At 30.9% G+C, this 15,088-nt stretch overlaps 1 long non-coding RNA gene across 1 annotated transcript; it reads right to left on the bottom strand.

Annotated features, from left to right (window-relative positions):
- Positions 1-10,376: 10,376 nt before the first annotated feature.
- On the bottom strand, positions 10,377-15,085 carry LOC127706921 (uncharacterized). The gene is made up of 4 exons (XR_007984636.1): positions 14,378-15,085; positions 13,303-13,369; positions 12,848-12,939; positions 10,377-11,927 (listed from the first exon to the last, which is right to left on the bottom strand). It is a non-coding gene; the product is annotated as an uncharacterized LOC127706921 (long non-coding RNA).
- Positions 15,086-15,088: the final 3 nt, after the last annotated feature.

Below are 15,088 nucleotides of genomic sequence, written 5' to 3'. Positions count from 1 at the left end.
GTATTGAAAGATTGTTAAGCTAAAAACTGTCTCCAGAAAAGAAAGTAGAGGAAAGTACCATGGCTTTATTATTGTGGAAACTGATTCGTTCGATAGTAAAAGGATATTATGAAGAGCAAAGCTAAGCTGAAAAACAATAGACTTTATGCGAATGTCTACATTGAGAACGACATGCGCCAGAAACGAGGAACTTTCAAAGTACCGTTAGGACTTTTCTTAAAGACATGGGCAAGGAAAAGAATTTCAAGTTCGTAGGAAATCGACTGTTACCTAAAGAAACATAGGATATACTGCGGTATGGAGTTTGGAATTGCAGGGGATGGTCCACCAAAACGAATGATAACTTAATATTCCGCAAGAAACTGCTAAATTATTCGAATTGTGATATTTTATGTATATGTGAAACATTTTTACGTGTAGATGAGTTTTAAAGTGTTGATGGTTTTAGATTTTATGGTATTAATAGAAAATATATACACCAAAAAAGCCACGCGAGGGTCAGCAGGGGTTGGTGCTTTCGTGAAAGAAGAATTATTGAATGCATTTAATGCATTTAATATTGGTATTGGTGTTTGGATGGGTGAACATCTTAAATTTACGAAAAACTCAATAGAATTAGCTAAAGCATCCAGTCGTGCTCTGGGCAGTTTAATGACAAAAGTGGAACCGATATTACTTTACGGTAGTGGCATTTGGAGCACTTAATCGTTTAGTGCTATTTCAGCTGTACAAAACAGAGCCTGTAAATATGTTCTATCCGTTGGAAAGCTTACCTCGAATGTAGCTACTTGCGGTGATATGGGATGGACATCTTGTCACACAAAACAACGAATACATTACTGTAGGCTATTGTGCAGACTTTTTCGCACCGAACAAAATAGAACATCATATAAAATATTAAAATGGACATCTAGGAAGAAAACGGGCTGGGCTTTTGAAGTTGACAAAATTGTAAATAGTTTAAACATTAGAGATATTATATACGACTTGTCTTATTCCACAAAAACTGTTATGAGAACTGTTATTGAAAAATTGGTAGAACTCGACAATACAGAGTGGTACAGAGAACTTTTTAATGATAGGCGCAATATACAAAATGGTAATAAATTACGCACATATAGACTGTTTAAAAACAATGTAAAAACTGAACCATATGTTTGCCTAAATATGGCCAGGCCCGAAAGACGAACTATAGCTCTGTTTCGGTCCGGTGCACTACCCTTGGCCTACGAGATTGGCAGGTACTCCAGGCCGCCTCATCTGATTGAATAAAGACTCTGTGTTTTTTTGCAATCTTGGCTGTGTAGAAAATGAAAAACACTTCCTTCTTGAATGCGAACTTTATAGTGACTTACGCTATAGTTTATTTTCCGAATGCTCTAAGTATAATGATCACTTTAACAATCTTAATATGGACGATAAATTTATACAAATCATGAACTGTTCAAATATCCAACACTATTTGTGTAAAGTATTACATAAGTTTTTTATTCGAAGAAAGTTATTTTCATAGTATATATTTTAATCAGAATTTATAACTATTCTTTAACGCAAATATTTTTATCAGTTAAAATTTTTAATACAGGCAATAATTTATAAGCTTATTGTACGTCAATTTAATCATAGTCATCATCTTTTTTTTATATATTCAGATTTTTAAATTTGTTTGTAAAACTTTAATATAAGAACAAATGTAAAATTATCGATATGATAAATTCAGTGGAGTATACATTGCATCTCTGAGTTTTGATCTGACAGCAAGAATACATTTGTTTATTTTTTTAGAGTTATTCGTGTTTTTGTGTCCAAACAAGGCACAAAGCCATCATATTTTTTCAATCACTAATTAATTATGTGCTGGTTTTTGGAGCCTGTATCACGAATTTAGAGTTTTGATAAAGAACTTTTTTAGAACTAAGTCTTGTGTTTTTTTTTTTTTTGTGTTTTGACACACGACTAAGTAAAAATTCCCACGCATCATGTTCAATTAACCTTGTGCAATAAACAATTGATTAGTTGATACAAGGATTTGTATAGATTAACTATCCTTGGTTGATAGTAGTTCGATGAAAGAATAATTGAAAAAAAAAACTTTATAAACAGTGCCATTATTTTATTTTGTATCAATTAGAATAAAGTATAACTTCTTTTTTTAAGAAGTCAATTTTCAGTTATGATTAGAGCAACAAAAAGGGTGGTTTTTCTCAAGTTGTTTTGCTCAGAGACAATGTCATACTCTGGTTTGCTAGAAAGTAAGAAAGTTATTTGTTAGAAATATTAACTTTTGAACATGTATAAAATAAAAATGACACTAAAGTACAAGATGGTTTGTATAGTCAACGTTACAACCGGCCTATTGGATCTAGAAGTCACCTATTTGACAAATTTTTACCAAGTATCACGGACTACATGTAAATATAACGTGGGGTTGGGGGTTTGGGCAACATGCAATCAAAATTGAATATTTGTATAGATATGTAAATATGCGAAAGTGTGTTGGGAATGGTTGTGGTTGTGGTGATTTGGTGGTGGAAAAGAGTGGGGGTTGGGGGTAGATTTTCATATGTGGACTATTTCTTCTCTTTGATTTTCTGCCAATTATTCTCTAGTCTTTATATTTCGTCACACTTTTAATTTGTTTTCTATACTTTTGTGGGTCCATTTCTTTCTTCTAATCCTTTAATCTTTTCTTTTTGACCATAATTTTCTAATCTGTAAACCTCATCCATACGTATACCCTCATTCATGGTGGTAACCCATTCATACCCTCATACATGATAATTGAAACAAGAAACATACACACACATAGCTGTATTATAGGACGGTTATAAAATAGGTCTTCTGAAAATACAATATAATATATACTTTACTACATTAAGCTTTACAGCTCATCGGTGTAAACAAGAAATAATAAATTATAATTGAAATAAAACATGTAGACAGAGAATGTTAATTATTTTGTAAAATACTGTCCCTCCTTTTAAAAGCCAGGATAATAAATTTTCCTAAAAAAAGTCAACTGCTTAACTTTTTGTAAAGTTAACAACTGTATCCGTTTATATACGCTCGGTCTATACCAGCAGTATTGGTTTATAAACTTTGCACGCAAGTCTCTATATACCGAACACACAAGAATAAAGTGGAACTCGTCCTCAATACATTGACTACATCTTTGCATAAACGATATCATTACGGGAACATTAAGAAAACGACCAGTCTCAATATTTAACGAATGTGCAGAGAGTCTTATTTTTGTAATAGCCTTTCCGGGCTTTCGGTAAAGAGTAGGGATATATTTAGTCAAGTAATATTGTAAATCTAGGTTTGTGATTATATTTTTGTAACTAGCACAATTAATAGCTACTGTTTTCCAACAACGAATATAGTTCTTGTGTTTTTATATCTAGTAGGCGCTGTTTTATAAGTGAAAAGGCGTTTTCAAATGTTAGTTCAGACTGGCGTAGCCACAATTCACCTAGTCCGATGTTGTGTAATTCATCCTTAATCAGTTTTACCCAGTTCTAAATGAAACCGTACCCTGTACACACTTCCCAAACATTCAAAGTATTTGTGCTAAATACGACTGTAGGACCATTGTTCAAGTTTAACGTATTTTGTAGACAGTCAATTGTTGACGGATTTAAGTTATTTGTGTTGTTGAGTTGTTGATGTCTCGAAGTATCTATCACATCTCCTTTTATTGATAAGGTGTATTCGTCTCGATTTTGTCATGATCACAAAACTTTTTATCACCAGTACTGACGACTTTGTTGATTAAATTTTACTGGTGTCATGTGCCCTCAATTTTTGTGCACTCATTTTCAAAAGTATTTGATAATAATTCCTGGACGTTAGAATGTTTGCAACTTCTTTAAGCCAGATTAATATTGTGTTGTATACACATGTCTATTCAAATATTAGCAGTTAAAAATATTGATTAACGATATTTATATTATACTTAAAAAACATGATTATCTGGTACCCAGTCGACGAAAACTAAACGATTTTTTAAAAAAAAATTCCCAAGTTAAGAGGATTTTTAGAGGATTTTATCATACGCACATTCTAGAAGACATATAAGATGCAAACATATAAAGTAACGGTTTCATGTAGTATATAGTTTCCATCCTTACCTTTGAATCTTTGATGGATTGCTGTATTATTGCGGGCAATCCATCGAAAGGAATTAAAAGGAACATGATGTTCTGTAACGATGTGTGGTCCTCGTGTGAAGTAAAATTAATTATACATCATCAATTAAAAATATTTTTTTTGTGATATAAGTAAAAATCAACAAAATAATGTTGCAACTAGATAAGCTTGCCAATTACAATGGAACAAATTTATAATATTGTATATACTGAAGAAAAGATAATAAATAAATCCAGCAGTTTAATGGGATTTGTTACTTTCGTAGGAATGGTTAAGAAAATCAAGTGCATATTCTCGCGTACTGGATAAATAACAAATCATGTATATTAGGTGTTTTTAACCAGATAAATTCATTTTAGACATAAAAAAAACCAACAACAATCAAAGCAAAACTTAAAAACAAATTGGAGGAATTTATTTTTCTGTGTATTGCAAATGAATCATACATATAGGATGTAATTTTCGATACGGTTTAGTTAACAGGGGACTTTTTAATTTGGAAAGAAAGGAACATCGTTAAGTACGAACAGATAAACAAAAAACATATTAAAAAATGTACGGAAATATTTCAAATGGCAAGCATACACAACTATCATTCTACGAATCTAGATTAAATTTAAGTTTAACATATGCATGTTTAAGTTCATCATACTATTTTAATTTTGTATGTACATTGTATATTCAATGTATAATTTTTTTTTGCTCTGCAATGACTTATTATTTTGGATCGTAATGTTTAAAACCCCTTCTGCAGGACTGTGTATTACAGAGGATTTATCGATTAAAAAAAACTATTCCATTAATCACACTCGGAAGAGCATGTAGAACCCCACCCCCTCATTTGTATACTAGTAATCATTTCTACGCCCCTGTTTTAAATTGCTCTTTCGTTTAAAAACCACTGTGCATACATAACCTTTTTAAGGGGTGGACAATTTACAGCTTGACAAATTTTCTATTGTTGAGGCAAAATGCAATAGTCCCAGAATGACTGTTTCATGTACATTAAATTCCGGTAAATAGAGTTATTTGCGAGTTACAGCGATGTACGGTACTTATAAGAGGGTTTGATGAGGACTGAATTGCACGATATTTACTAAACACAATTGTAAAGCGGTGCTTTATTGTTTTTTTTTAGTTTCATTCTGATTTTTTCAGCCTTTTCCGCTGTGAATGTTTTTTTGTTTGCACCAGTGACAAATATTACACCTTTAGTACAGAGTTAAAAGTAGATTAATTTGTTAATGTATTAATAAGTTTCAACAAGACTATACTGTTTACGGAAAAAAAGTCAATATCAACATTTTCACAATCAAAGGTTTCATTAATTTTAATAATACTTTTAATACATATTGTTTTATTTGTCGGTAATTGTAAAAGGTTTTTAGTAACCTTAAGGATACCTACTTTTATCCATTTCATTTATGTAAACAATGACTATTGTCTTTTCTTTTTACATGTGTCCCTTTATTGATACTCCGTAAGGAATACCCGATAGGTTACAGACGAAGAGAAAAGGTAAATATACGGGAATACGACAAATTAACAGAAATATTAATAAAAGTCATCACCATACAGAGTAACAGACTGACAAATTTATTGTATTTAATTTATTTCTATTTATTTTTTTTTTAGAAATTATTGTTTAGAGACCTCAAATACTGAGATAACTCGAGTTTTCATATTAGTTATCAACACTTTTCAGATAAAGAACTACTGCATGTGGACATATTAAAATCATATTATTTACGGGAAATTTCTATTTTCAACTGGTTCACTTTTCTTGCTGCATTTTAAAAACATATCTTAGATCAATAACTTTAAGTTACTTATTTTCTTATGTATTTGTCACTAAGTCGTTTAATTGTGGATATTTGTTAAGAAAATCGATAAAGTAAGGAATGGATTGAAGATAAACATATATCTATCGGGGTTACTTTTCTGCTTGAGTGATTTACCTTACAAGGAGGCGGACGTTTTAAAGTTTAAAAGGACTTACCATCAGTTTGAATTAGTTAAACGGGGGCGTGGCTTATTAGTTTGACGGAGGTAAACCGGGTCTTCTAACAACTTGAATGACCACAAGGGAATCTATTTGACTGTTATTAAAATAGTTTAAAATGAATTGAATAAGATAGAAAACCGTTTTTATTTTTTGTTAATCTGATTTAATTTTCCAGTTATCTTTTTTTAAGATGGTTAATACCTATTTGGCCGTTTAAGCTAAATTCTGGTTACTAGTGATTTAGATTTTTGTAAGGGGGCGGGGAAATATGTCTCTGATTCCAAAAATAAGGAACATTTAGTTCATTTTTTTTTACATCAAAAGAACTTAACATAAACACTAAGTACAACATCAGGACTTTATTAAGCAACAAACAGGATAGTGTTTAAATAATAAGTTGATTTTCAGTTTTGTGAGTCATCACTGTTACAAAGTTTGTATGTGCACGACCAAAATGTTGTGAACTTTCAAGCAGTTCTATGTTATATGTCGTTTTCATATTGAGGTCGTGTTAACATTTAGTAAACTCTAAGGTTAGATGTCTTACATGTATAGATGGTTGTTTGTATTGTCGATGTCTAAGGTTCTATCCGTCAATATTGCTAATAACTTGATATGTCTTATTATCCTATTTTAACAAGATTAACATGACATGTGTCACATATGGAGCAGGAATGTCTGGCCATTTCTAACACCTTGTTCAACCACATGTTTTGGTATGGTTCGTGATGCTCAATCTTTAGTTTTCGGAGAAAATTGTTATTTGTAATGTCGTCGTTTTTAATTTTTGATCATAATGTTGTTCATTAAAATTAGACTGAATGTGTTTCGACTTCCTCCTTTGTCTCTTCTCTATTTTTGTTGTATAGTAAACGGATCATGTCATGATTTTAATATAAATTCGCTTGCAACTGTAACATATTAAACTTGAACAAAAAAAGAACAAAACGATACTTTTTTTTGTGTTTTCTGATTTATTAACGAATGTCAAAAGTTTTTTAAACAGAAAGCATGTAAGACAGACAAAAACCTTGAAAAGCTATCAGAATATATAGCTAAAGCCATTAGAGATTTTTTTTTCAATTCATTTAATCAATTTCTATTCATGTAGAAAAACATTTTACATATTAAGCACGATAACTGGTGAATGGGTAGTCATGAAAAAAAAAATCTCTATAGATATCTCGAAAGACTGCAGATATTGATAGCGCAAATGTGTGTCTTCGGTTAGAGAGATTAGGAGATATCTTACTTTTATATACAAAACACTCGATCAAAAACATACGCAAAATACAAATAAACACAAAACAACAGTTGTTCCTTCAACATTAAACAGATGCCAGAGATACACAAGCACGTCTAAAAGTGTCTAATCGGGCATTGCATTTGATCACCTTGATCTCTCGAGTCCGGCAATGCTTGCAAAGTCTGGCGTCCGTTTGGCACTGTGGGATAGATAAGCAACCAAGTCTGTTCGTAATGGTGACATTAAATAAAGTGTCTTATTGAGAGAAATGCTTCTCTTTTTGAACGTTAAAGAAACCTTGCATCAACTCTCCGAGGGGTCAGTAGTCAAAAGTTATGTCCCATCCATCATACACTAAATCTGAAGATTGACACCCAGATTACCATGAATATCGTCCCACATTGCAGAACCTGTCTATATTGTATTGAATGCTTATTTGTTCTTGTCATGAACATTCATGAACTATTGGCCACTGAACGTTGAGAAATCAAAAATCAATAAATTAAATCAAAACGTAATAGCTGTGAGAGTGTCCTTAATAAATAAGTGACACTCGTGTTGATCATGTCAGAACTAGTTATAGGCAAAGGAAACAGTTTACTACATGCTCAATTACCTAATCGGTGTTATATGTTACATATATGTACCAAATTGTTCAACAATTGGTTCAAGTATATTCCGTTATTTCAAAGTACGTCTACTGTGAATGATTGAAATGAAAATAAGAACATGATTTTCTGACATGTTAATGTGGTTCAAATATGTTATTTATAACATACTTTTCTTGTATAAAATATGTTCAAAGAACTTAGGTTCATACTCCCTCAACCAAAGGTTACCATTAATGCAGGTAGCTATTTTTGGGTCCATTTTGGTCATGAAGCTCCTCACGCTTTCAAGTAGTTATCGTCCTTGACTTTCAAAATGCATAAAAACACGTACTGTTCACAATTATCTTTGTGCGTTACATAAATTGGTAACATTTTTTTTAATGTTTTTCTTATAATTTGTCAAATTCTGCCAAAATGTTTAAAGGAAACTCGTATTTTGTCAAGTAGTCAGCACTTCTGTGTTGACATGAATTATCGTTGAGATGGTCAAGATTATGACTTAACTGTTTATTATACACCTGCATGAGATAACCCCTGGTTTTTGGTGGGGTTCGTGTTGCTCAGTCTTTTTCAAAATACTAAAGATATTTCACCCCCGGAACAGATAACCGTATCAGTAGTTGACAAATTTTTCGGAGTGTTTGGTCCTTTATGCTCTTTAACTTAGTAGTTTTTCTTTTGCCTTTATACCTTTTTTTATTTGAGCGCACTGATGAGTTTTTTGTAGACGAAACGCGCGTCTGGAGTAAAATAATTAAACTTGGTAGCTAGATGAGTTAATGTGCTAAAGACTTATGTTCAGATTCATCTTTACGATCGAAATACAAGAAATGTATTACCTTAAAACAATAATGAGTTCAACGCATATTTCAAAGATATATTTTATGTAACAATTTATGATATTGCAGTATTTTTTTATTTGTTTTTTTTTTGTTTTTTTTTTTTTTCGCTACAGGAAATTTTATTTTAAATGTCATCAATATATTGTAAAAATATTAAATCATTTATCTTCATTACAAAAAGAACTAATCTTTATCGTGACAAGAATATCTTGTTAAATTTCTTTAAAGATCAATTTTGAGTATTATTTCAATTCACATAACTAGATTGCCAAACGACGGTGTATTATTAAAATATTCTCTATTTAAATGTACTGTACATCAAACTAAGGCAGATACAACACGGAAGTTATGTCGGATCAATTGCATATCACAGGGAAATACGATGTTTCTAAAACGTTTAAATACTTCCATTTAACCACAGCAACATATCGTCGTATGAATTGAAAACTATGACGCCATTGACATTTTTTTAAATGTTATCAAATCAAATACAAAATGTTAAGTGTTAGATTCATAATTTTTGACTGAGAGAAACAGTTATGTAGGAATCGTATTAATGCAAATAAGGGCATATGAACTTATTATCACTTACGAATACTATGTACTTATATTTTGTCAGATTAATGCTTAATTCATGGAGAATATATGTTGTTACTGTTAACTCGTTGTCAGTAACTGCAATAACTCTTAGGTCGGTACTGTTTTTCTATTGTTTTAATGTTAGTTGAGTATATTTTTTGTTGTGCTGCGTATCAACTTGGCATGTTAAGCTATATCCTACAGATTTGAACAGCTTGTTCTAAATTTGTGGTGATTTACGACCGTCCCAGATTAGATGAAGGATTGCGTGCTCACAATCATGATTAACCTCGCTATATTCGTTATGTGTTTGTTAAATGTCATGACCATTTTGCAGTGTCGTTTCTAGCTGTGAGTTATATTTATCATGTGTTTGTCATTAAGCGGGCCGTTAGCTTTCTTGTTTGAATGTTTTCATATATGTCATTTCGGAGACTTAAAGCTGACTATACACAATTTTGGTTTTAATTATTGTTGAAGGTCTTCCGATTACATAGAGCTATTAATATCCTTTCAGTTGAGGTTTGATATTTATTGTCTCAAGCATGTTAAACCCGTAACATTCTATATATTTATGCCGAAAGTCAAGAGGCTGTAATTTAGTGGTATGTTGGTAAGTTGCTGTCATATTTATTTGTGGTTGATTTTTTTCTCATAAATCAAGCCGTTGTTTTTCAATTGAGTTGTTTAGCATTTTTTTCATGTCGCGGACTTTTGTAGTTCTATGGGTATTGCTCGTTATTGAAGTCCAAAGGCTTTTACAAACAGCTCATAGAATCAAAAGAGACAATAGTATATCCAAATTAGGAATTCAATCAGAGCTATGGATGAGGTAGATACATGCACTTATCAAAAGATATACCGAAAGTGTTCGACAAAGCTATGAAAAACACATTACGTAGTGAGATAACGATTTCCATTACTTTAAAATAAACAAAATATGCTGTTTAGAAATGTATTAATCAAACTTACGATGTATAACCTAAACACAAGTTATAATCTAATCAAATGTGACAAAAAGATAAAAAAAAAAAAAAAGCAACACCGTTATAGTTTAGACGATTAATTACAATAAACGTAAAAACTCATATTAAAACTGTATACAACGTATACATGAATGTGAATTTGAAATTAGATTAATAGGACTAATGTTGTTGTGTTTAATCTTGCAAACATGAATAGGAAAACGACGGTAGGAGTAGCACCTTTTTTGCTTTCATGTGCAGTTTCATATTATTCTGATAATGTGCATTATTGCCATAGAAGTGCAATATGTCTAAAATAGTTCTATCATTTTTCAACCAAAGAAGAACTTTGCAGACGCCAAAACTGCCATTCATCTATGCGCTATGTGTGATTAAAATAACAAAATTGAGTTTTAAATAACAGACTTAAAACCGCTCAAACAACTTTTGGAATTGTATTTTATCAAAATGTATTAATCTGTGATTGTTGATATTCTCTAAATGCCTTTAAAGTTCAAGATATTTTCAACTAAAATTGACTTGTTGCAGCAATGCCAGTTGATATTTTCGAAATGTTTACAGTTTTAGTTTTACTTGCATAATGCATCTTGGTGTTACAAATTGCAGATATGATTTGTTTTATAAAGATTAAAAAAACACGTGCTATTGTTAACGTGTATCTGTGTGGAAACAAACATGATTTTCGTGTTCAAATGATTTTCAAAAGTACATGGTAATTTAATAATTCTATTTACTACTTCAGTGAAAAATGACAGCCTTCTATCTCGCTATATTAAATATAAGTATCCAAGATCATCGGGAATATTGATAGATAATTTCATTTACTATTTAAGTGAAATGATAATCCGTTCATTTGCTATTTCAAATATAAATATTCCAGCAAAATTAATTTTATAGTATGACAGATTTAATGCATGTCTAATTCTAATTGATCTGAAAGTTATACAGTACAAGGGCCGACTATAAATAAACTTGTCTGAGTTTTTGTAGCACAAAGAGCAACCCGAAGACTGAAACATGTTCGTTTGTCATGACATCTCTCAAATTGAACGTAGGGTCAATTATTTCTTTCGGAGTTGATGTTTCCTTTACAACATCCCATCGATTTTGTGTTATCCTGGGCGACATATCATCCATGTTGTTGTTTTTTTCTACTATAGGACATGCAATTAAACTACCGGAATGGTTAATTCTAAGGAAATGTATTGTTGTTTTCTGAAATTGCAGGGGTATATTATCTACACTGTAGATGATTGTATAATTCATATATATTCAGTTCACCCTTGATTGCGACTTACGCAGTTACGATAACGCCTTATCCTATTATTATTTCAAGTACTTTCAGATATGCTATTTTTCCCCATATGCATGTTATATTCCCACTTAATTTTTTTCTGCAATATAATTCAAGGCAATCAAAATGTTTAAAACTGTCTTTCGTTGACATAGTATAACTTAAGGGAGTCAGCAACTCTTTTTTGCATTATTTTGACCATTCAGCTTCATCTGAAAAAAAAACGGACTGTATGTACAATATCACTGTCAATCTCTAGTATTTGTCAAAAGTCCTCGAGAAATTTATATTGAGTAACAATGATAATGTAAATTTCTCAAACATGAATAAATTGAAACATTATGACAACAAATATTTTCACGATTATCGACTATATCAAAAGTCTATATGCCAGGAATAAATATAATATGCGGAATTCGGATTTGCCGATTTTTATGACATTTTATATACTGTGGATTCATTTATTTTCGTGGACACCAATTTTCATGGATTGCGGAAACCTTGCATTTTCGTGGATATGTGATTTCGTGGTTCTGCCAAAGTCTGGATACAAATTTATAGAAATTTGTATTTCGTTGAATATGTATATTCGTGGTTCACCTGTACCCACGAAACCCACGAAAATTGGTATCCAACGAATAATAATGAATCCAAAGTACATAAAAAAATCAAAATTGATTTAAGTATGACAAATTGGCAATTGCAACATACATGTTTACATCGTGTTTCATTTCGGTATAGAGGGGTATGCATTTGTAATACAGAGAATTTATGCAATTTAAATCTAGTTGTTATCAAACAATGACCTGGTTTTTTTCTCCTTTTATTTCAACGATTAATAAATGTATTTCACACACTGTTAGTTGGTTGTATTGCTCGAAGTTGACATGATTCAACAGTTGTTAGGGACTGTAAAATATTCAGTGCAACGAGTTTATATGCAAAGAAACAAAACGATCACTCGATTACGTAAACTATCCCTGAAATATAGTATATTTCAAACGATAATGATTGCTTTGGAGATACTGTCCAACTATACAAGACTTGGTGATAGTATGCATTTCAATTGTTAAAGTTAAGTGAATCTGGGCTGATTACAATGATAACAATATTACTGTTGATATGAACTTACGATGTAAAGTTTGACAAAATTCTGACCATGTTCCAATAGATAAATATCGGCATCAAAACATTACCAACAATGTATACGATCAGTCAAGCATCCTTAAATATAGTGACACGCATTCAAAACGAAATATATGTAATTGACATGCATAGTTGTATTCAAATTATGTAATGCACTGAACTGAACATGATCAAGGATGTCTTTATTAACATTAATGAATGTTAATCTAGAAAGATGCATTTTGCGAATCTATAATGTTCATAAATCATACATTGAAATATAATATCAAAATATTTACACAAACTTGACAAATGTATGCCTTGTATGTGTATTAATTCAACATATAGCAGGCATACATATTCCTGTGCATATATCTTGGTTTATTGCATTTAGCAAACCACTTGAATGTCAGCTGTACATGTACTACGTGTTAACAATATTCAATCAACAGTAATATTTACCTTTTAATCAATAATTTGAGTGTTGCTTGTCATTTGAATTAAATGCATCATTCTACCTATAGTTCACCTGTAAGTGGAAAAAAAAAGTATACATCCATTTTAATCAACACACGCTATATGTTATCTATGTTATGCATATTGCGAACAAATTATGAGTGTTTTTACATACATAGGCAAATAAAAGTGCTAAATATATCCAATGTAGATTTTGAAGGTTGGCTGTTATTAACATTTGCATTTTTGTAAGTCTGCTCGGAAACAAACATTTGAGCAACATATGCACTAAACCAACAAAAAAAAAAAACAAAAAAACAAGTCACTTTTCAAAATATGTTAACATGGTTGATGAACAAAAAAAATCCAAATAACTGTGAACAACTATAACAAGTCATGATTACACCATCTTCTATAATGCCCAGAATATATCTGTACATAATTTGACATGTTTCAGACAGAAAAAAGACCTCAAGAGAAATGAAATTCTTACTTAAATACCTGAAGTTATGTACATACAGTACAATAATTACTGTTACATGTCATAATGTCAGTTTTAAGATAAAGAAAAAAACCGACAACATATAGGAGCCAAAAGCTGAATAAATAAAATTGGTGCTTTACCGATCATTAAGTCCTATTTGTCACAAACAATTGAATTGTTGCCAAATAATTAAAATTATCATTTGTTTTTGCTTTATTTGAATTTATAAATCAGGCGGTCTTTAAATAAAGTCTGTATATATGTACCATTTACTGATGACAGCACCAAGACTTCGACATGCTAAATGTCGATGTCTTGCGTTTTTCAAAAGGTTTCTTTTCAGTTGTATTGTGTTGACCACTCTTTGTTTATAAGTGCTAAATTAGTTTGCTCGGAACATGCGCATTCATTTCATTTATTCACATTTCACTATTGATTTAGTAAGTCATTTGTGTTTTACCTTATCAATCTCCATTTGTTTTCATTGATTAAAAGAACAAATAAACTACAATTATAGTAGTTTATCAGAGGTGGTAGCGTGATGAAAAAATTAACAAAAATGTAGGTGGTACAACTCCGTATTATAAAACAATTTACCCATATTTACTCGCTGCCTCTTTAAGTCCGTCCTGTATTGCCGTCGATGGATCATACTCAGGTGAGTTCTATTTTCTATGGAAAACAAACAGTATTGATGTATCTCTCAGAGTTTTGTTCAGTTTTTAAATTGTACGCGTGGTACACGACTTTAGAAAGTATATTTGTAAATAGAAGGAAATAAAATGATAATAACAACGGAATTAGGTGAGTTAAATTAGTTTCAAAAACAAAATAATATTACAGTTAGAAAAGAGTAACTTCTTCGTCATTTGTTTTTTAGCAGAAAGTTCAAATCATAAACTCTTTCACAATCATACCACATCTTTTTTATATTCATACAAATAGGGCTAAATAGTACAGTTCATTGATTTAGATTTAAAAGCTAAATTACTTACCTCGTGTTTTGTTTCGTATAAATTCATTAATAGGAATATATGTCTTAAACATAAAAATCACTGTATTATAATAATCAAACGGTGATACAATAGTAACATGTATTACACAGGTTTTTTTTATTAAAAAACATATATTTAGTAATAATGAAATAAGGTTGAAAACATGTAAAAAAATAAAACAAATTTATGTATTCAGATAAACAAAAATGTCTTTGCTAAAATGTGTTTATCTGTGAAGACAATGTAAATATATATAATAAAATGGTAACATTCACAAAATACATGCAACACAATGAAGGTAACGTTAGGAAAA

Source organism: Mytilus californianus, unplaced genomic scaffold (assembly GCF_021869535.1).
Source record: "Mytilus californianus isolate M0D057914Y unplaced genomic scaffold, xbMytCali1.0.p SCAF_6, whole genome shotgun sequence".
Lineage (NCBI taxonomy): Eukaryota > Metazoa > Mollusca > Bivalvia > Mytilida > Mytilidae > Mytilus > Mytilus californianus.
This window is presented reverse-complemented; position numbering and strand designations above follow the sequence as displayed.